Source organism: Pelecanus crispus, chromosome 10 (genome assembly GCF_030463565.1).
Source record: "Pelecanus crispus isolate bPelCri1 chromosome 10, bPelCri1.pri, whole genome shotgun sequence".
Lineage (NCBI taxonomy): Eukaryota > Metazoa > Chordata > Aves > Pelecaniformes > Pelecanidae > Pelecanus > Pelecanus crispus.
The window spans coordinates 13,597,699-13,618,594 of record NC_134652.1 but is presented as its reverse complement, the minus strand read 5'-3'; positions in this window follow the sequence as shown (position 1 = coordinate 13,618,594).

The following is a 20,896-nucleotide window of genomic DNA, read 5'->3' as shown; positions in this document are numbered from 1 at the left end:
AGAAGGATCTGTAGCAATACCTGAAAGACTCAGAGATCCTCAGGTTCCTGGAGTCATTCAATTCCTTTGAAACAAGATATTATTCTGGATTGACCAAAATCAATCTCCTCAGTCATCTCTTGCACTAGTAGTAGAGATTAAAATTAGTACTCAGTCTCCAGAGCATGAAACATGGATTAAACACTTCATTCCTTACCAGTACTTGTATAAACGCTGGTGAAGTCTGAGTTTTAGCCATGTTACAATGACAACAGATCATGATCTTGGCTAATTATTTTAAGCCTGCTCATGTAGTAAAGCTGGACTTGAGTCAGGGCCCTCCTGGACATACTTTGTTGTGTCCATGAGTTTCTGCTAACCTCTAGTCACAAACAAAAACTTCCTTCTTTGTCTGGGTTTGTAAGAAGAATAAGAAATACAGAGATACACTTAAAGGAAAGACTGAGAAATTAAATGACAAATGTGAAGCTAAGGAAAAGTATGGAGGTGAAATGAGAGGTAAAGGAAGTTCTTCTAAAGTTATAATTACTAAAAATCCATTTTTAACAGATTACGACAAATGCAAATATTGTATTCCAGTGACCCCTTTGAATTGTGTTATTGGAAGTATCATTTTCCCAATATCTGTGTGTACGATAAAATAGGGGCACAACATTGCCTATGATGATTCAGTCTTTTTTTCCAAGTGAGACTCCTCTAGAGTCTTGACAAAAAAATTGAGATTTACTACCAAAAGCAAAAAGTCTTCATAAATACTGTTTTGCTAATGACCCCATTTTCAATTCAAGATGTATTGACAGGCATATATACCCCTCATCCATATATGACAAGGTCATGTCAAAATATTGTAAAAGATGTTAAGACAATTGGAAGAGAATTATCGTAATGAAGTGGAAATATGGACTGGACAAAAACCAACAACAACAAAAAAGTCAGAAGGGAAGGAAATAATAGAGGAAACAAGCAATTGGGTGACCAAGACTGAAGAAGGAAGAAAGAAAAGGCCAGGGTGAAAAAAGGAAGTCCTGATCTGAATTTAGCAACAAGACTGCATAGCTACATAGCCATGACACAGGAATAAATATGCTCTACATGCCAGTACCTGTAGGGCTAAGGACTGCTTTAGCCCCCTTCATAACTCCATGCCTGAAACCAGAAAACAAAGAGCTTCAAAGCAGTTTTGCTCCCCAAGCCCATGATTCAGGTGTTCTGAACATCAACGCGTGCCCCCTTCCCTCAGGCTGTTTTCTTTGGCAGTTGCTCAGCTTTTCCATTAAGATTTGTGCGTTATTACACAGGGCTGCTGATAAGTTGTTGCATACATGGCTGTCTGCCAGCTACTGCTTGAACCTGCTGGCAGTTTCCTGGTAGGTAGGAATTAATTCTCCAAAGGAGGGAAAAATCTGTGGTTTATAAATATATCTTTTACTACTCAGCCTGCAAGAAACATAAACGAGAAAGACATTTTTCTTCTTTCTTCTGTACAAACTTATTGCCCAGCTTTTTTACTTTCTTTACTCTTAGTAGATGCTTTTCTCAGTATAGCTGCAGCTGACCTCTCTTGGATGAATGATGTCAGACAATGCTTCACCAACAGTTTTCTTGATAGTTAAAGAGCAGCTCAGATTCCTTTGCTGGACCAGAAACATCACGTTTCTCCAAGAGTAAAACAGCACTTCTCCTTTAGAGAGAAGTCAGAAAAGATCTCCTTGACCACACACGGGGAAGGGATAGAGCCCAAGAAGCAAACTATGAGCAACCCAGCTCAGAGCCTCCAGTTCTGTCTCACATGTGAGGCTTGTGCCTTATGGCAAAACCTCCCATAAACATCCTCCCAAAAGCCTGGCTACTCCCCTCCTCTGGCAGAAACACAGTGTGCCCTGCTGTGGGCCCCATATCCCCTGAGCTGTAGTAAGAATTACTGGGAGATGGCAAGGTGCTTCCCTCTGAGCCATGAGCTGGGTGGCAGCCACCTCCAATGCATATGACTCTAAAAGAGTACATCTTTGTTGACCCATGCCAGACTGGTTGGAAATTTTGTAACTAACGACACTCCAAAACTCGTAATTTCTAATTTCCTTTGCAATAGCAGACTGCGCAAAAGGACATCCACCCTCCAAGTGAGCCTTTAAGGAAAACTAAGCAGAGAAATCTGGGCAAGCTTCACTCTAATCAGCAATCAAACTTCCATATGAAGCTCTAGAGGGCCTGATTAAAAGCAGACGTGGGTAATCGTAATGAGGGAAAAGATATAGCTGCTTGGAGAATAGAAAGTTTCATGAAGAGCCCTTGACTCTGTAGTAGACCTTCATACAGGGTTAATAGATTTGGGCAGGCAGCAAGCTATGATCTTACGCTGCTTCTTATTAATCACAGGAATTGTGTGTTGCACTGCAGGATGAGCAGAGGGAATTTGTTAGAGTGCAGCCCTCCCTAGCTGCATGGCTCTAAAATTGAAACACAGTCTTTGAGAGATTTAGGAAGCACTTGTCTTCCAGATATCCATGAGGTTGCAAGCTACCCTTTTTCAGTTACAGTATCTCCTTGAAAAAGCGGGGCGCAGAAGAGAAGGATTCTGCCAAGGAAACACTGAATACAAACCACGGTGAGGAGGGCAGTTTTATTCTTCGTAACTGGTGATGCCTGTGGGTCTCTGCCCACTAAGAGGCTGGCAGTTGAGGGGGGGGGAGGTGTTCACTTCAGACCTTTCTGGCAGAGAAATGACTGAGAAGTTTCCAAAGGTAATTAAAATTTATCTTCAGCTACTGGAAAAACAAAACACACGGGGAATGCCTTAATTGGCAGCACTGTGGAACAGAATGTTTGTATTTGCAAAAGAAAAGAGCAGTCCACATGTCAGTAGTGGAAGGAGGTTCAAAAAGCATTCGTGGGGGGAAAAAAAATCATGTTCTGAGGCTCTCTGGTTAGAAACTTTCCTCAGGAGCTTAATGCAGTGATTTTCAACTGCTTTTGAACTCCCAAGGCCTAACAAAGCTCTGTAGCAGTGAGGATCCAATGTGGATATGTCACTTCCATAGATTGCATGTCTATATATATGAACTGGCGTTTCTTCAGGTGCCTAACAGGGGTGTCCCAGATGTAACTGTAGATCACAAACACTTCATAGATCACAGAACACTACTCTTGCATTTGGCTGATCTGTTTATCCGTTTGCACATCAAAAGGCCATCTGAACATGTCTGCAATACATTTATCCTTATAACATTCCTATAAGGCAAAATACTTCAGCTCATATGTCAGACTAGGTATTTCTGACAGTCATGAATCACTTTCCTGTCTTGAGTATACTTTCCATGGCTTTGGTTACTAAAATGTCTTTGTCCAAATTGCTTCACTATTAAGAGGTGACATGACATAGTTAAGAATTTTTCCTCAAAGGATTTTTTTCATTTTAAAATGCAGCTTTATTGAAACTGTACTTTTGGCAGAAGAGAGTTAGTTTAGATGAATTTTTAAGCTAAAAATGGGCCAATGTTGTCCAAAAAATTGCTTTGACACTCGTAAAAGGAAGAAAAAAGTGTTCCAATTTGAAGTGCCTTTGTATTTAAACATTAAGCTAATTTTAGTCAAGTCATTTTTTTTTTTGAAGTCAACATCTAAATGAATATTTTATGATTTTCAGTATGAACCTTTTCAGTGGGCCTGACAGCACACGTTTCAGCATGACCAGTTTGGGGGAAGATTTGTGGTTTGCATTTTTCAGGTTTAAGGTGGAATTTTTAAAATAGGATCCTGAGTTTGTTTTTTTCAGTGGTGAAATTTTCTTTTCCTGACTCAATTTTCCCTGTCACTTGGGAGATGATTAAATAAACAAAAAAAGCTTTACTATTACAAAATTTCTCCTGATGATCAATGCAAGTTTTTTTAAATGGCCTCCACCCAGCACAGCCTCACGGCTATGCAAAACTGAGAATAATTTTACATATTCAGATATGCATTTAAATCCCAGTTAGAGCAGTTTCTTTTTCAAGGTAGAATATACTTCAGAAAACCTTGAGGAAAAAGCAGTGGTCTCAGTGGTAAACAGCTTTGTGCACCACAGAGTCCAAATTCAGAAATAATCTTAGAAGACCCTTTTTTATTGAATAAGGCATGTATTTATCGACTTCAGGGTTTTTGTGAATTCATTAAAGGCAACATGGATTCCAAAAAATGCATAGGAAACACATCCTTTTCTGCAAGGGTAAGAAGTCTCTAGAAATACCACGTACAAGCAATAGCACCTGAAAGAAAGCCTCCCTGAAGCTGGAAAGAGGCTGTTATGAAAACATGTGGTCATCCAGAACACATCTGTGCTGAAGCAAAGTATGTACTGTTTCCCAATTTAAACAATGGGGAGAATTTAGGGAAGACACTGGAAATGAGCCCAAGCTAACTTTATAAATGATCAAGTGATAATAATTCAAAATTAATTCTAGTCTGCATAACTTAGCCATGTAATTTACCCACTACTTTTTGATACTCAGTGAGCAGTTCTTCTAATGTAAGCACTTGAATTTCCCCGTCACATCAGCAGCAGTAGGTGTTCTTGAAGAACTCCCGGGTGACATTTTCTACTGAAATGAAGCCTTTAGACTTACCCCTTTTCTTCTGATGACTGTTTCAACATGTGCCACTGCTAGGCAGAGTGGTTCTAGTGGTTAGTGTGGTTCTGATGGCTTGTGAAGGTACAACCACAAGATAGCTACAACCTGGATTTAGTGTTCAGGGCTTCTGCAGCATGTCCTCAAGGGCTGTCCTCAGATCACAGCAGCTAGCAGAGCATTTCCTGTAGGATTTGTTGAAGCAGAGAAAAAAATAGTTTGTTGGCTGATATTTATCTGCCATGCAATACAGCTCATTCACTCTAACACAGACACGTATACCTCCCAACTGTGTTTACACAGCAGCTAATTTCTACTTGCGGCTGCTGCTGTTTGTAAGGAGAACCAAGCAATTGTTCCTAACAATTCTCTAAAAATAAATGTGCCGCCTTTACTGGGGTCGTTAGAATTCTAAATAGTGCATTTCATGATCATTTATAATGCAACAGCCTTAATGAACAGTGCCAAATCGGTCTTAGTATTCTTGAACCACCCGTTGCTCAGTTTCTCTCTCTCTTCCTATTGCCTTTATGGAAAGAATAACAATAAATCATTTTATATTTAGAAAACTCCTTTTTATCCAGAATTAACCAAAAGGATTAACAGCCCTCTACCCAGTCCTCAAACTCTCAGCTTAGAAAAAGAAAACATCAGCCATGACAGGAATTGGACAAATTTCTGGAGCAGGACTTACCTGTATTTATTTATTTTTGACTGCAGATATTACAGCAGAGTAGACTAGGATGTAAAATATTCTGGGTCACAACCAGAACTGCAGAACAGAATTTAGTCAGACATTTAGCATAAATCTTTATTCTTGAAAAAATTGACATGAGCTTTTTAATGACATGAATCAAAAATGCTTTTTTAAAAGGCTTCTCTGAAAGGTAGGCTCAAAAGAGGTGCCCCTAATAGCAGTCCTTGGATGTTGACTCACTATGGATCTGTAGGTTAAACTATCCTCCAAGGCTCAACAGGACCACTTACTTCTGTAGAGAGGGACTCCATCCTAGTCCCCTAACTAGCTCTGTGATAAAGGTTACATACTTTTCAGCATATTTGATGTGAGCTTGCTTTTCACTAGAGCTGAAGCAATTGAATCCAGTGCTCTGAGTTCTGCTTAAAAGTGACACTGGCTGAGAGGAATGAATGGCTGAAAGATATTGATGAACAGTGTTGGATGGCACAGTGCTTAATAAAAATGAGTCACACCTTGGCAGCTCTCAGGAATGACCCTACAAATAATTAGGAAATTAAACTTACTGGAAAAGAATCTGGTGCAGAGTCAATTTTTATTTTTCTTCTTTCAAATTCGAGTTTCTTTTTCAACAACAACCAAACTCCCCTCAAAAAGAACCCAAAACCCCCACAGTTAAGCACTCCAGGAACTACACAGCACTCTGGAAAATGATCTTTGTCTTGATATTTGCTATTTGCCTTTCTGAAGTGTCAAGGCTAGGACTCATTTGTTTGGTACAGGACATCCACCATCTTTTTCAAGTTCACTCAGGTTCCCAAACTGAATGTCCTATGAAGAAGAGATTATTTTAAAAATCCCTTAAAATACAAGCTTCTACTTTTTTTTTTTTTTTTTTTTTTCCTCATTTTATAGTGAATTTTGTTTTGGGGGGGTGGAATAGTTTAAGAAGTTTACAAACATTTATGAAGTAAGGTTACACTTGACAAATAAGTTTGGTAGGTAAAAAAATGAAAATGTTGCAAGGATTTTGAATCCTAGTGTTGACATTTGTTAAAAAGATTTTTTTTTGAACTTTCAGAATAAATTCTATTTTTTATGTTTTCAATGTTTTGCTTCAGAATGGCATATATAGTTTTGAGAAGTTAAAGCTGAACTACATCAAAATTAAAAAGCTCAATCAAAGTTGAAACCCATGACATGGTTGAAAAGAAACATGACATAGTTGTGCTATTTGAAAGAAAGCTCTCAGGTTGGCATACAAAAGGTGGTTTTCTCTCTCATACACACACTATTTGTTTTAGCTCAAGTATAAGCAATTATTGCTGCCCAATTTTCCAGTTAGATGCCAAATCAAAATGGCAGCTGAACTACTGTTCTATGTGTCAGTTTAATCAAGATAATCCATATCTTGAATGTGTGAATTTGTGAAGAGAAGAATTTCTAATCCTTACTGGATTTCAACAGAAAAAAAAACAGTGTAGAGGAGAAGAGATGCTGAGAATTATCTGTGTCTAAATGGTATAAAGCCCCAGCAGAGTAATGAGATTCCACTGCCTGCTGGTTTATTGTTGAAGACTATAACAGACAAGCAAGCATTGACATAAAACATATGTTATCAATATTTGGTCTGTGGTGGTAACAGAGAAGCCGAAAACGAGGGTCAGCTCAGCATGTTGTTTCATACTACCTTACTTATAGCCTACCTGTTTATAATATATAGCTTGGTGAAATTCAGCTAACCTCCATCTGCTTATCTTAAAAGCAGAAGTACCAGAAATATCAATGTGTATGAAACATACAAATCAGCATTACCAGTATGCATGTGGCAATCCTAAAAACTGAAGCATAAAGAAAATGTGCACAGGAATCACTTACAGCTAATACAAAAGGGTGCAGAGGAAAGGTACTTAATAAACAAGTTCTAAAGGCAAGTTTTGGTTTTTGGTTTTTTTTCAGACTGAAAGGATCATGGAAAGTTTAAGTAGGTGCCTCTTGGTCTATGTGCAAACAAACACGGAGGAAGGGTTCACAGCTTTCCATAGTACAGAAAAGACTTTCATAAACCTGTACCTTAAAACAGTTACTTATGTATATATAACATTGGTTAACATAAAACAACAGTAAAATAGTTTAAAAATAAACAGCAGCAGACAACCAGGAGCAGTTAACATTTCACAAGTGAGGGAAGAAATACAAGATTGTCTGCAAATTTTGGTAGCTGCTGAGACAGCCTCCAGAGCTGTCATCCCTTCCATTCATCCTGGTATCACAGCCTTTTCAGTCTTGCATATTCATTTTTATATTCTCATGAAATATTACTTGCTTAGTTTTATAGTATTTTATTGTATATAAATATAGGCTTTCCTTAGTAGTTTCCGATTCAGTTAAACATGGGCTGTGTTTTCCTTTGTGACAGAAATAGACATTTAGATGTCAAGGATGTGGCAGATGATAGTTTGAACTGTATTCCGGCCGTGGGTGTAGCAGTGACTTCTGGAGTAAAGAGCAAGACTCCACCTGTAGCGCACCTGGAAGAAAACAGCTATAACCCCTTTTGCACCCCTCCACACCCTTCTAAGAGGCAGGCACGATATATAGGGAAATTATACAGGAAGTAAATCCATCATTCCTTGTGAACTACTCCAGAGGCGACGCTAATTCAGTTGAATGAGGCAGAAAAGTCCTGGGAGGTAACTGAGCTAAGGTAACTGTAAGAAAAGTTAAGCTTGTGATACAGTGGCATAAAGAACTGCAAAGAGTAATTACTGGAAGGGGAACTCAATTAACTGGAACAAACAACTGTGAGTGTGCAATTAAGGAAAACCCTGTGAATCATTACAAACCTCTTGTCATACAGCATTTCTCCACAGTCCTGCTGTAGTGGCCCTGCTCTATCAGCTAAGAGTTAGGGCTAAGCTGCAATCATGTTTTCATTGCTGTATTATGAAGAACTAATGATGATCGCTTGTGTACTTTTCTTAATTACCTTGAACAACAATGCACATCTCTAACCCTCCATTTTAGTAATGTTTTGGTGCACGAGAAAGTGCAGGAAGTCATACAGAATCATACATCAGTCCATATACCGCATTCAGGTTTACAGGTTTGCATTTGTACCTTTCATACAAAAGATCAGCTATCCAAGGGAAGGCACGAAGTTCCTTTCTTATCAGATCATTTAGCCAGAATGCAACAAATGGTTATATTTTGAGTTCCAAATCCACTCAGACATCATTGGGTGGAAAACTAGCTTTGCACTGCATTGATTATAAAGTTTGCTTCTATTTAGAAGAGATAGGAAGAGAAAGAAGAAAAGATCTCATTTCAGTATTATTCAAAAAGAGAGTAATAGAGAAAAAAGGGATCAGTAGAACAAAGCAGGATAGTGACAGCATGTGAGAAGGAGAGGACATACAAACTTAAGTGGCAGGACTGTCTGGAGATAAGATTCCTTGAAACTTCACCTTTATGAGCTTCCTTGCAATTGTTTCACTAACTCTTTGTGATGAAATTGTAGTGTTGGACTCCTCCTCTGGCTGAGGATATTGGTTTTGTTTAGTCTCTAAAATTTCAGAAAAACTGATTACACTGTTTATGAGACTCAGATAAGAGGGTAAGAAAGGGAAATAAAATGTTTGTTCTGCATTTTGTCATAGCCTTTCCAACTACCTGAAAAATGTTTATTTGAAAAAAACAATCCTGCCATTGTTCCTCTGTGAAATTCCTAAGGGGTTTTGGTTTGCTTGTTTTTGTTTTGTTTTTCCTTTCAATCTTTATATATCAAGAGAACTTTTGGGGGGGGGGGGGGGGGATGTTCTTTGGTTTGGTTTGGTTTGGTTTTCCTTTCAATCTTTATACATCAAGAGAACATTGTTACAAAGGCAGCACCTACTTACTCAGAAAGACCATGCCCTCACGGTGGTTGGGCCATCACTGTCACCTGAAAAAAAGAAGCCCTTTTCCCCAACCTCCTTTCTGCCACACTGAGCGGCATAAGCAACTTCTTTCTGAAAGCGTAACCACTGATATGTCCTCCAGCACCGACTGCTGCTAGTGAGACATGCCATACTGACTGCTCTGAAGAAATGCCATCTTTTTACCCACTGAACAGCACAGGCAGCTGTTTCTTACACTGCCCCTTGCTAAATGCATTTTTAAACCATGCTGGCAAAAATAATCTCTAAAGAAAATTTGCCTTCTGTGGCCCATTGGTCCTTGGCCTTGGTTTAGAGAAGCTACTAACGAGGCTAACAATCAGTGACAAGTCTGGTGACAGTACTTATGGTAGAAACATCTGGCTGGATGCTCTGAACTGGGTGCAGACCCACCACCCTGACCCACCATTTGCTACTATGCAAACTGCTTTATATTTCAGAGACTGCAGGATCATTTATCTTCATTAAGCCGTAGTTCCTAAAACCAATAATTAATGACAATTAGTCTGGAAATGGCTGTGCAAAAAAGGAAGTACTAAGGGAATAAACAAATTCTGAGAAGAGGAAAAGTGCAGGCTGGAAGAGAAAAGACATGAAAATGTTTTCTTCTCTGAAAGCATCTGGGATCCACATTTCAGTGTGGACTGAACCACTGGTATTTCCTGACCAAAGTGAGCGAGACCACTGGATGTGTGAAGCTGTCTGAATGTGTGCAGGTGGACACAGCTGGCAGAGGGCAAGCTCAGCAGCTTTCCCGGCGCCCCAGGCATGGGCTGCACTGATCTCTTGCTGCCTGTCCCTTGTTATTGTCAGTATCAGAGCCATGGCCAGGATTTATGATCTACAAGAGGAATAGGAGGTGGCTTTTCATGTGAAGACAGGGACTGTCCTTTCTTCTCAGTATTTCTGTGCATCCAGTCCTAAATTTCAGCCCAGCTTTGCTGTACTGATGCTGTCCACTTCCCTGAGCTACCTGAATTAAATATTCCCTATTCCTCTAAGCAGGGTACTGCTTCCCAGTTACCTTGGTATTCAGTCTTTGTGAAGAAAGCATACAAAGCACAGCCATGAGATGGTTGCCACAAGTTTTCCAGAAAGAAAACTTCAGTGAGAAAAAGCTAACAGCTTCCATCTAAGAAGAAAAAGAAAGTGACAGCAGTCATTAAAACACACTTTAAAAATTCAGTGCACTCAAGGAGCAGAGCAGAAGGAAGCCTGGTACCCATCTCTCCTTGGCATCACAGGCTTCTTTTACAGTCTGCCCTAAAAAACCCAGGGACTATAGAAAGAAAGATGATTTGTAAAAGCTGTGTTTTAAGGTAAGAGTGAAAGTGTTTTCCGTTGACTCTTGTATTAAGCTAATTCTCACAGATTTTAGAATTGGCCACTAGTTTTAAAAGCTGTTGAGGGAATTGTTGATGGGTTTTGTACAGTCTGTACAGAGACAATTTTTCATTATTTCTAACCAGCATTCAGTCCCAGCACTAAAAATGGACATTAGCCCACTGGGCCCATTGCGTAACTCATTGCTTTACACTACTTTGTAGCCCTTTTGTATAAACAACTTGTATCCAAATGAAGGAGAACCTCTGACATTCTCCTTTGCCCTGTTCTGCAAAGAATGGCACATGAAATCCGTCTCCTCAGGGCTATGAATTTTTAACTTAAAAATGAGAAGATTCCTGTATCGGCAAAGCAGCTAGGATCTGGACAATCTTCCAACTGGAATAGTGGGGAGTAAGATCTAACTAATTTAAAATAGCCTTGGCAAGTTTATAATGAGCTTGTATGAGGAGGCAACATCAGGTCACAGAGGACTGGACTTGATCCAAAAAAAATTGTTTTGGTTCCAAGTTCTAAATGTGCTGAAGGCTGTTTTAGTGCAATTTAGGAAGATGTGGATACCTTTTCTTTTGGTGTTTTGGTGTTTTTAAAAGATGAGTGGCATCCTGTACTTACTGAAAAAAAGTACAAGTATGTAACAGCAGAAGCAGCCGAAATGAAAATCAATAGGAAGCAAAGAAATGGGATTTGGGCTCATTCAGTGGTCTCTATTTTCTATGTTAAGGGTAACATGCATTGACCAATGATTCACAGGCTGCTGGTGGTCTGCAAAACCATTCTAAATGGCTCACAACTGCTCAAACAAACAGTGTCACCTTCCTATAAGCTAAAATTTATCAGTAACTGCGCATAACAGACTATGAGAAATGTAGAGGGTTGTCAGGGGTCTGTGATTCCAAAGGCTTGTAACTCAGTTAAACCACCTTGATGAATATGATCATTTCCATTTTACAATTAGGATGAACAAAGTGATATGTAAAGGACACACAGGAGTGAAGTGGCAAAATCAAGAAAAGAACCAGCTCTTCCACATTGCAGTATTTGATAATGTATGGGAAGGAATGGCAGGCACAGCTGCCAGATTTTCAGGGACTGCCTTGGCTAGGCCATGCTCATGATTGCCATATTATTTTTTTGTTACTGCTTGGAAGCAGTTATGAGAACATTTGTGGGTGGGGTGGACAGGGAAGTGTGGGAGATGCAAGAAGATGTAGTGCAGGAAGAGGAGTCCTGAGATTACAAGCAGCAACAACAGAGGGTGACACAAAGTAAAATAAAAAACAAAAAAACCAAAAAAACAACAACAAAAAAAACCAACCCAAGAAGAAAAAAAAGTGGCTCTTAGCAGGAACCAAGTCTGCTTGCTGGAGAAGTTGAGACGTTCAGCATACGTTTCTGGACACTTGGACAAGAAGGTTCATGCCATGGTGGTTTCCTGCCCCGAGGGTTGATCACCCTGCAGTGCCAGAGATACATGTGATCATCCTCAGAAGTGCTCATCAAGAGATCCCACCACGTAGGAACGTTCCACGCTGCAGGGAGAGGGAAGGTCCCCTCCCTGTGTGCTGAGTCTGGGTGATCACCTTTTAAAGTGATCGTAGTGACTTGGTTTGCAACAGAGGCTGATGGGCAGCTCTGGTATGACCATCTTCACACAGCAGTAAGTACAAGTGATGGAATTCTCTTAAGGCATTTGGTACCTGATGGATAGAAACCAGCAATTCTATTCAAATCTATCCCCTCTCATACGAAAGAAATTATGCCCAATTTTCAGCCAACTGACCCTCCATAAAACAATTGCCTTTATACGTGTGTGTTAACTACCAGTCATTGTGAAGATCCAGCGAAAGCCCCTGGGCACAACTAATAATTTCTTTGCTATAAAATGAGGTTGCTGTTCATTCCTGGATAAAAATCCAGCACAGTTCTGCCAACTTCAGGTTGTTCCTGTTTCTCCAGTGAGCACCAAACATCAGAGTCTGGTCATTGGTCCTCTGCTTGTTAGGAGAAAAACACTCAAATAATAAGAAGCAGGAAACCTGCATGAATGTTCTCCATTTCAGGAGGCTCTGAAACAGGTGGCTTGGTTATACTGTCGTTACCCTCCGCAATAAAGGTTTTGCTTTAATTCTGTAAGTACAGCTCATCTATCTCAGCCAAGGGGATCCTAGAGGCTTTGTTAAGTTCATGTGTCTGTTTGGGGGCAAGACAGAAAAGTTGTTTTCTTCCCATGGAAAATAAATGTGCTTCAGTACAGCAAAACAAGAAGAAGAAAAAAAGACATATTATAATGAAGGAAACAATAATTTTTCATACAGGAGAGGAAGCAAAGCATAAAATAGGGGTGTATGGGGAAACAGGGCAGGCAAAGCCCCATCTTGTGGCAGAAAATCCAATTCATGTTCCTCCGGCTGTGCGTGAGTCACCGTGTCCCAGTGACAATATTCTGGGACATTGCTCTGTGCAGCTGGCCTTTAAATATTTAAATCTGTTGGACTACAAGAAAGATGCCTGCTCTTTGCCAAGCAGCTGCCTATAAACAGCTTTCTAAATTGCAAGTCTAGACTGCACTAGCCTAATCCAGAAGAAAACAACGAGGAACTGTGTAATTAACTTTTCCCTTTCTCACAGGAAAGAACCCATTTGTGCCAGGAAGGCAGGGGTGGATCTGAGTCTAGAAAGGAACTGAAGTGACACTGAGCTTTTTGGGTGTTTGTTTATTCAATTTGGGAGTTTGCTGTGGTCTGGGGCAGGAATACAGCTACATGCTGATGGCTGGCTGCTCTGTTGCTAAGGATAATTTCTCCAGCTCTCCCTTGCACCCACTCCAGCTATCAAAGTAGAGGTTTCTCCAGGTAATTTCATATTCCAGAACAGTCTCCCCACTCAGCTAGCTGCAGGCAGACAGAAGACTATCAGTCAGTGACCAGGAATTGCTATTTCGGGATCTTCATGGTCCCAGAGCTACAACAGTGCGATGTAGAAATCTCTTTTATTTGTGCCCAGGTCACTTCTCCTAGGATTTCTTTCTGTAAATACACTCCAAAGCATCTACTGCACATTGAGGAGGACAGGAGCAAAGAACTTGCAGCTAAGAATATATCAGTCATATCTATGGGAATGTGTGAAGGAGACCAGAGCCGCATTCACCTTTTTTTCTAGCAAAGATCCAGCTCTTTAAGAGATTTTGGCACATTGCACTGATGCCAACAGGAGCTGAACTTCAAGATGAGAATTAGATTCCTAAATACCATCAAGTTCGGAGGTTTCATGATTGGAGACTTTCCAGACACAAAGATGAATTTGTCCAAGTACAGCCTATCTCTGGAAGAGTCTGCTTTAGGTCTCAAAAAAAGATTGGAAATCATTACAAAGTTCTCTCTTGAGCCTTCTCTCACTTCCTTATATCTGTTAACGAGCATTTATACATGGAGAACACGTTCTCTCCTGTCATTTTGTTACCTTTGCATCTAACAATGAAGTAAAATGAGTACAGAAAAGGTGCAAAGTTTTTGCATACTCGTAAGTTTATTCAAAACTTCTGTCAAGTGGGATGTTTCATTATGAACTTGGGCCAAAACTTGTAGATTACCTGAGTTCATCCAGGTGTCCTTGAAAATAGCTTCCTTGAAAACAGACTGAAGAACCATCTTGCCCATTTATATTTCTAGCTCAGATATGAGGCTGTGGTGGTTCACTTCTGCTTTGCTGTGACCTGAAGGTGCTGTAACGGGCCAACCGGAATCCTTCACCTCCTGTGGAGACCTGTGCTCAGCATGGCTGTGGCCACAGGTCACTGGTTAGCAGCCTCTGCCATGTGGCTTCTTCACATTCTCAGTTCAGTTCCTTAAGGGTGGGCATTGGCATCACAAAGTTGAATGTCAACTATTAGTGAACTAGGAAACAGGATATGGGCCTGTCATTGAAAAAGTACTCCTACATTAGGACATATATTCCTAAGAAAATAATATTAAATACTTTATGCAGAAATATTCTGTGGTGAAGACAGCAGCCATCACATCCTATACACATCAGTTGGATAAGTATTAACCTTACTATTAATATTTTTTCCTATTGGATGAATCTAAAGGATGTCAGACTCTGCTATACTATGCGTGCTACAAGCAAGACTTGAGGGGAAGTGTCTGGCCTAAGGATCTTCAGGCTGAGCACAAGAGTAAATGAAGACAAGAAGATGAAGTTCGTAAGCAGAACTGGGAGAAGGATCCAGATGTTTTGGCTTACAAAGTCATGCTTCATACATTGGACCACACTCACTTCCTTCCCTCTCCTTTAACCTATGCTTTTTCTGCCCTATTGGGTGTTCTTTCTCTATCTGCAAAAGATGGTGTGTCTGTAAGAGAAATGGCTGGAAAAGAAATAAAGTCAAAAGGAAAAAGCTGTAATTTATGGTGGAAATTGTTCATAGAAACACTGGAAAGGCATGTGCCGGAAGATCATATGGCACTGGGGAATCTTTGGGGTGGCTTGCTGGGGTAGAGGGAGGTGAGGTTTGAGAATGCCAGAACTTTATTTACTCCACAAAGTATGCTGACACCTTTTCTTTGATTCCAGGGAAGCGTGAACATCTCTCCTAGAAACTTCAAGGGACACAGAGGTGTCTTCACTAGTGGAAAAGGAAAGCACAAATGCCAATAGCATGAGCAGACTGTGGATATTTCCCTGTTTCTGGAAGAATGTGCAAATATTTTTATTTTTATTCAGTATTTTTCAAAGTTTTCTGTTTTCTGCTAACAGGCTTTTAAAAAATACTTCACAAGGATTATTTTCAAAAGTTCAGAAAGTGGTATTAGTCAGGTTTGTTTTGCTGAGTATCCTTTAAAGGCTGTTTTTCTACAGTAAACAAAAACTTGAGAAAGCCCTAATTGGCAATTAAATAGTTTTTGTGGGCATCACTATTTTTTTAAAAAAAGGGCATTTAAAAAAAAAAAAAAACAACCCTGATATGAGCATAAAGTTTCAGCTTGGCTTACTAATGCTTTGGATAAATTTGTTCTCAGTGTATTTCAAATGTGTTATTTGCCAATCTGTTTACCCAGTACTCAGTTCTGGCTCCAGCTAAATGATATTCTTTACAAATGATATTATTCATTATGTTTCTCCTCAGCTATTCTTCATATATTTTCTTTGCTGATACTCAGTTGTTGGTGTTCACATTTTGTTGCATTATGCAATGAACTTACTTAAGAGCTTTAGCTGAGCAAAAGTCTTGCAATTTGCAGGGCCAGGTCCTTCACTGGAGAAGCATGCCAGAGTGCCATGAACTCTGGCCCCCAAAGGCAGAGCTGGGGATCATTGCCAGTAGACGCCAATACCAAAATCCAAACAGGGTAGGTTTCACCTTTTACAATAACCTTCAGTCAGCCAGAAGACCGTAAGGCAGCAGAACTCCTTTACCTTTCCAGGTATAACTTTCTCCTGAACCCCACAGCCTTCTCTGCACATCCTGTAACCTAAAGTAAGTTTTCTTGCCTCTTTCTGTGTCCCTCCTCACCTCTTCCCAAACACAGTTTCTTGTCTTTTGTCTATGCACCCCTGCTCCTGCCTATCTTCATTACTGACCATGTGACTGAACATTTTTAATTTATTCACCATGGATCAGCTTAACACCGCTCCTTCCTGTAATTCACACCATATCCTGCCTGCTGTTGAATGTTGTTTAATTCTGTAAAGCTTTCCAAGTTACAAGCTGCTATGCACTGTGTCATCTTGTATTGGCATCTTGAATCTTTAATAAAGTTGTTCTCAAATAATGTTTCAATACATGAAATGTACCTGCTGAGATGAGATTCTGCATATCAACACGATGAGAATGGCATTTAATGGGATAGGAGATACAGACAAAGGGATAGATAGAGAATCTTAGAAAGAAAAAGAACCTTCCCACTATTTTTTTGCATTCAGATATTTCAGTTCTTTTTGTCTGAGATTTCTCCCACATAATTGTCAAATTTAATTATTTAGAGCACATATCCAATAATGCACTAAGACTAATTCTGTGGGAAACTGTCAAACATGTAAAAAGGAGTGGTGAGAAAAGCCCTGGAGGGATTTTGTTTAGCATGACTGCAATTCAGAAAAAGATGTGTGCACCAATACTAAGGGCTTGGGTATTTGCATATATATGTAGATGTGCACATGTGTTTATATATGCATATATATTCATTTGGGTACTAAAAAAAAGCAGAATTCCTATGAAAAAATGAAAAATAGGTGGATGAAAACTGTCCCTTTTTAGGCAGAAAAAAGCCCAGAATATTTAATTTCTGACTCTAAGTTGATACAGAGAGTTGATGGGTAGATTAGTGATGAGTTATTTGTGATGAAAAGGTGAGGTTTGTTTTCTATGAGGATTCATTATGCTATAGAAACTCAGATCCTTACAGGTGCCCAGGCACCCAGCTACAAATGAAAATCAATAGGAAAGAATTATGTTCACCTGCTTAAGAATCTAAGCCTAAGCACCTCATCCAAGGCCTGTTTGTTGGTTTCCATGGACTTGGGAACAGGACCTATCTCAAAGATGCTGCAAATAGAGATGAGGTCAAGGTCTGCTGCTCAGTGAAGGGAAGATAATGTGCCAAGGCATTAGTGCACTCAGCTCCCTGGCAGCTTCCCTGTGTCCCCCAGGATGCTCCGAGGTTCACAGCAGTGAATGAGCAGCTGAAACATTTGAGCATGGGGATCAGGCAGAGTTAACCAGCTAGAGAAGGACAATGTCAGGACTGGAAATAGCTGAGCAGTAGGAAAGTGGGTGCAGGACAGGTAGTTTAGATTAACAACTCTAGTCCAGATATTTCCATTGCCTCTTGGTTCATTGTTCATGGATTAGCACTGATTTACCTCAAAAAGGTGCAGGAGGGACGACACACCAGAGCTGTGCTGAAAGAAGCTGTTGACATATCCTGAATGACAGTGGGGGGAGTCTCCTAGAAGCCAGTCAGGGGGAAGCGCTCAGCTGAATGGCCTCAGAGGGGCTAGAAGGATGGAGGAAACAGCAAAGGATGTTCCTCATCTCTGTTCCACTTTCAGGGGGCACAAAGAAAATGTTTGGTGAAGAGGGGCTTTCAAAGAGCAGAGCCCAATAAGCCAGCCATCAGACCTCCTTGGCCTGTCCCCTCTTAAACTAATGAGATTTTCATCTATCCAGAGCTGTCAAGATGGATGGAAAAAGGAAGGACTAAAGCAGACATAAATTTCATGTCTAAAAGCACCCTGAGATTTTAAAGTCCACAAGACATGGTGGAGCCTACTCATTAAGTGGCATGCTTAATTTTCCCCTTGATTTTTGCGGATTACTTCAGGATGCCAGAGACTGATTACATTATCTTTGCTAGTCTTTTATTTTGCCAGTGACTTCTGGGGCTGCTCAGGCATGCCTTGTGCATGTGTGTGTATGCACATGTGCATGGGATTGAGGTGTCTGGATTCTCTGCATGTTGTTTTACATAATATATTGATAAAGCCTCAGGCTTTAGGAAGAATAAAGCTGGGAGAATCAGCATAGATAGTAATAGCTGCTGCTAATGGTGGTGATTTGGACAGCAACCAGAAACTAAATCAGGTAATTTTTTGCCACTATAAAATACTGTTCCTGGTCGCTTGCTTTACTCAAGAGTACCCTGAAAACTAGAACTGGGGAGAAGTGATTAATGTTATGCTTCTCAGGTGTTGAACAAGTGTCTCTTGGGAACGATTTCTAGTATTCAGAATAAAATTAGAGCCTGTGAGAGCTCTGCCACCCAGTATTACAACTCTTCCACTCCCTAAATATTCTTTGATTTTACCATTTCTGTGAGTACCTGAGAATGGATGGTAATTCCCCTGAAAAGAAACCTTAATAGTGTAATTAAAGCTGCAATGCACCCTTTCTGCTCCAGTTTTGAATTTCAGGGGAGCTCAATACTGTAATCTCACATCTGGGGTGATATATATGGCTCCCACTGAATCACTCCTGATGCTGAAATGCATCATCTGCTGTCATTCCAGATCTGCTCCTTCTCTGCCTTCTGCTTGTGGCATTGCTATAGCACCTCAGGACCTACTCTCTCGACACTATCCCCTCCTACAAGCCACCACAGCCCAAAAAGGAAATCTCCTTCCTGTTGCAGCTGTGATCTAAGTTATATTTAGCCACATGTTCTCAGTCTGGCAAGGCCACATGGTCTCAGACCAGTCAGAGGTTTCAGCAGGTTTCAAATGGGGAAAATTTCCTTTCTTTTCTCTGTCTTAAGACACAGACAGAAAGTCACTGAGACACTGCAGCAGAGAAAAAAAACCCACAGAGAAAAAAAAACCCCATAGTCCACCCTAATGTGAAACAATTCTTGAGGGGTCTACCGTTGACAGGGCTACTATTGACCTTGGCAATATGATGGATTGCCCCAAACTATCCGTATCATCCCAGGGAAGATGCACAGATATTTCCTCTTACACATACCTTTCAAATCACTCATCAAAGTGTGGACTACACCGTGGGGCAAGAGCTGAGGTCCTGTTGATCTTCCCAAGCTGGTTTTGCTTAGCAAAACACAAGCAGGAAAAAATTAGATCTGTGTTGTTCACTTGACAAAAACAAATTACATTGTGGGTCAGATGATATATAGAAGCTATCCTGTTAGCTTGACAACCTACAGTGAGTATCTGTTGGTTTAAAAAAGGAAAACAGACACAGTATTTTTTCTCAGTTAGAAAGTGTAGGTTGGTTTTTATCATTATGTACAAAGAACTATGAAGTCAGGTTGTAGTAACCACAAGCAAGCAGCATAAGTGCTGAGGTAAGCAGAACAAAAGTCTTCTAGGTAACCAGTAAGAGTTATATCCTAATGTGGTAGCCAACACGGTTAAGAGATGCTTAGGAAGTGAATATGTAAAAAGAGCTGCAATAAATTACGAAAGGCAAGCCTTAGTGGGTGGCTGTATGGAGTTTTGCACAGGACAATATTTCCAGGTGTCATAGCACCCCGTATCTGGCAGGTTGTGTTCAGATAAACAAGGCACAGAACTGCTTTGATGTTGGAAATATGCAGAAATTTTAACTCTGCTTCCTGATTTCTGCTTAAGCAAGCCTGCAACTTTAATAATCTTTGTGTGACTGATCAGAAGTAAACCAAAGAGACATAAGGTGTGGCAATTGTGCTACTTAATTTCAGTGTTATCTGATGTTTGTGATCCAAGTCTTCTATAATATGGGCTATTGATACAAAACTAGTCAGTTTTTCGCTGTCAGTGAAGATACCTTGCTAAAGCAGGCTCGCATTCAGTTCAAATCTCCCTTTAAATACTATTGTTAGGAGAGAGACATTTAACTCTGTCCTAGGTGATACAGTCATTAGGAGAACAATTAACAAAAGTGATCCTGTCCCTTGCTGAACAGTGAAAGGTGTCTTCACCTAGACAGCCTTTCTAAGGGGAGCAGCACAGAGGAGGGAAGGACGACAGCATCCCCTGTTGGAGCTAAAAATGGGTACCGGCAAGCACCATACCACCTGTGAAAGACTATGAAGTAAAGGAGAGAGTCCCAAAGCAGAAGTTATTCTTGACAAAAGGAAAGACGTCCTCCAAAAAACAGTGCAGGCTGGGGAGGAGGGGAAGAAGTGTATAACTAGAGATGGCTTGGTGGGGCAGAGTTTGCACCTGCAAGAGATTGTTTGGGATTTGGGTGCATATTCCCTCACAAAATATTGATTTAAACATTTCTGAAATAGTTTTTCAGGTATCTTGAGTTTCACGGAACTCTGCATGCAGCTTAACATGAGGTGTTGCAAGCTAAAACCAGCTGTTGCTCTAATTTATACCTCAGGGCCTTTTTGCTGCTCAATGTATGTTGAAATGGAGTGGGCCTAAAGGGAATGTAAATTCATCTTATTTCTGCCCTCGCTTTAGGCTGTTCTCTCAGAATGTAACACGAGACACTGTGCATTTTCCTAGGAATTTCTTTCTGCTGATCTCAAAATATAATTTTTTATTATTGTTTTAGATCATGGTCTATATTTGACTTCTATTGCCTACGGTATATGAGCATGCAATGAAACTCATTTAGCTTCCTAACATCTATGTAGAAGTAGGTAGTTTTCCAGAAAAGAAATGGACTCCCTGAAATGAAATACCTGTTTTCTCTGACTCTCACTGAAATGAATGGGAACCAAATTGTTTTATAAAGCTGTCTTTAATGACTTGTAAGAGCTAGTGATAGAGACTTGATGTGGGACTAAAGGATAGCAAGGAGCACTTTAAAAGGTGGAAAATCTTTTTCACTATGAACTAGTGGCTCTTTCAGTGAATGAGTCTTC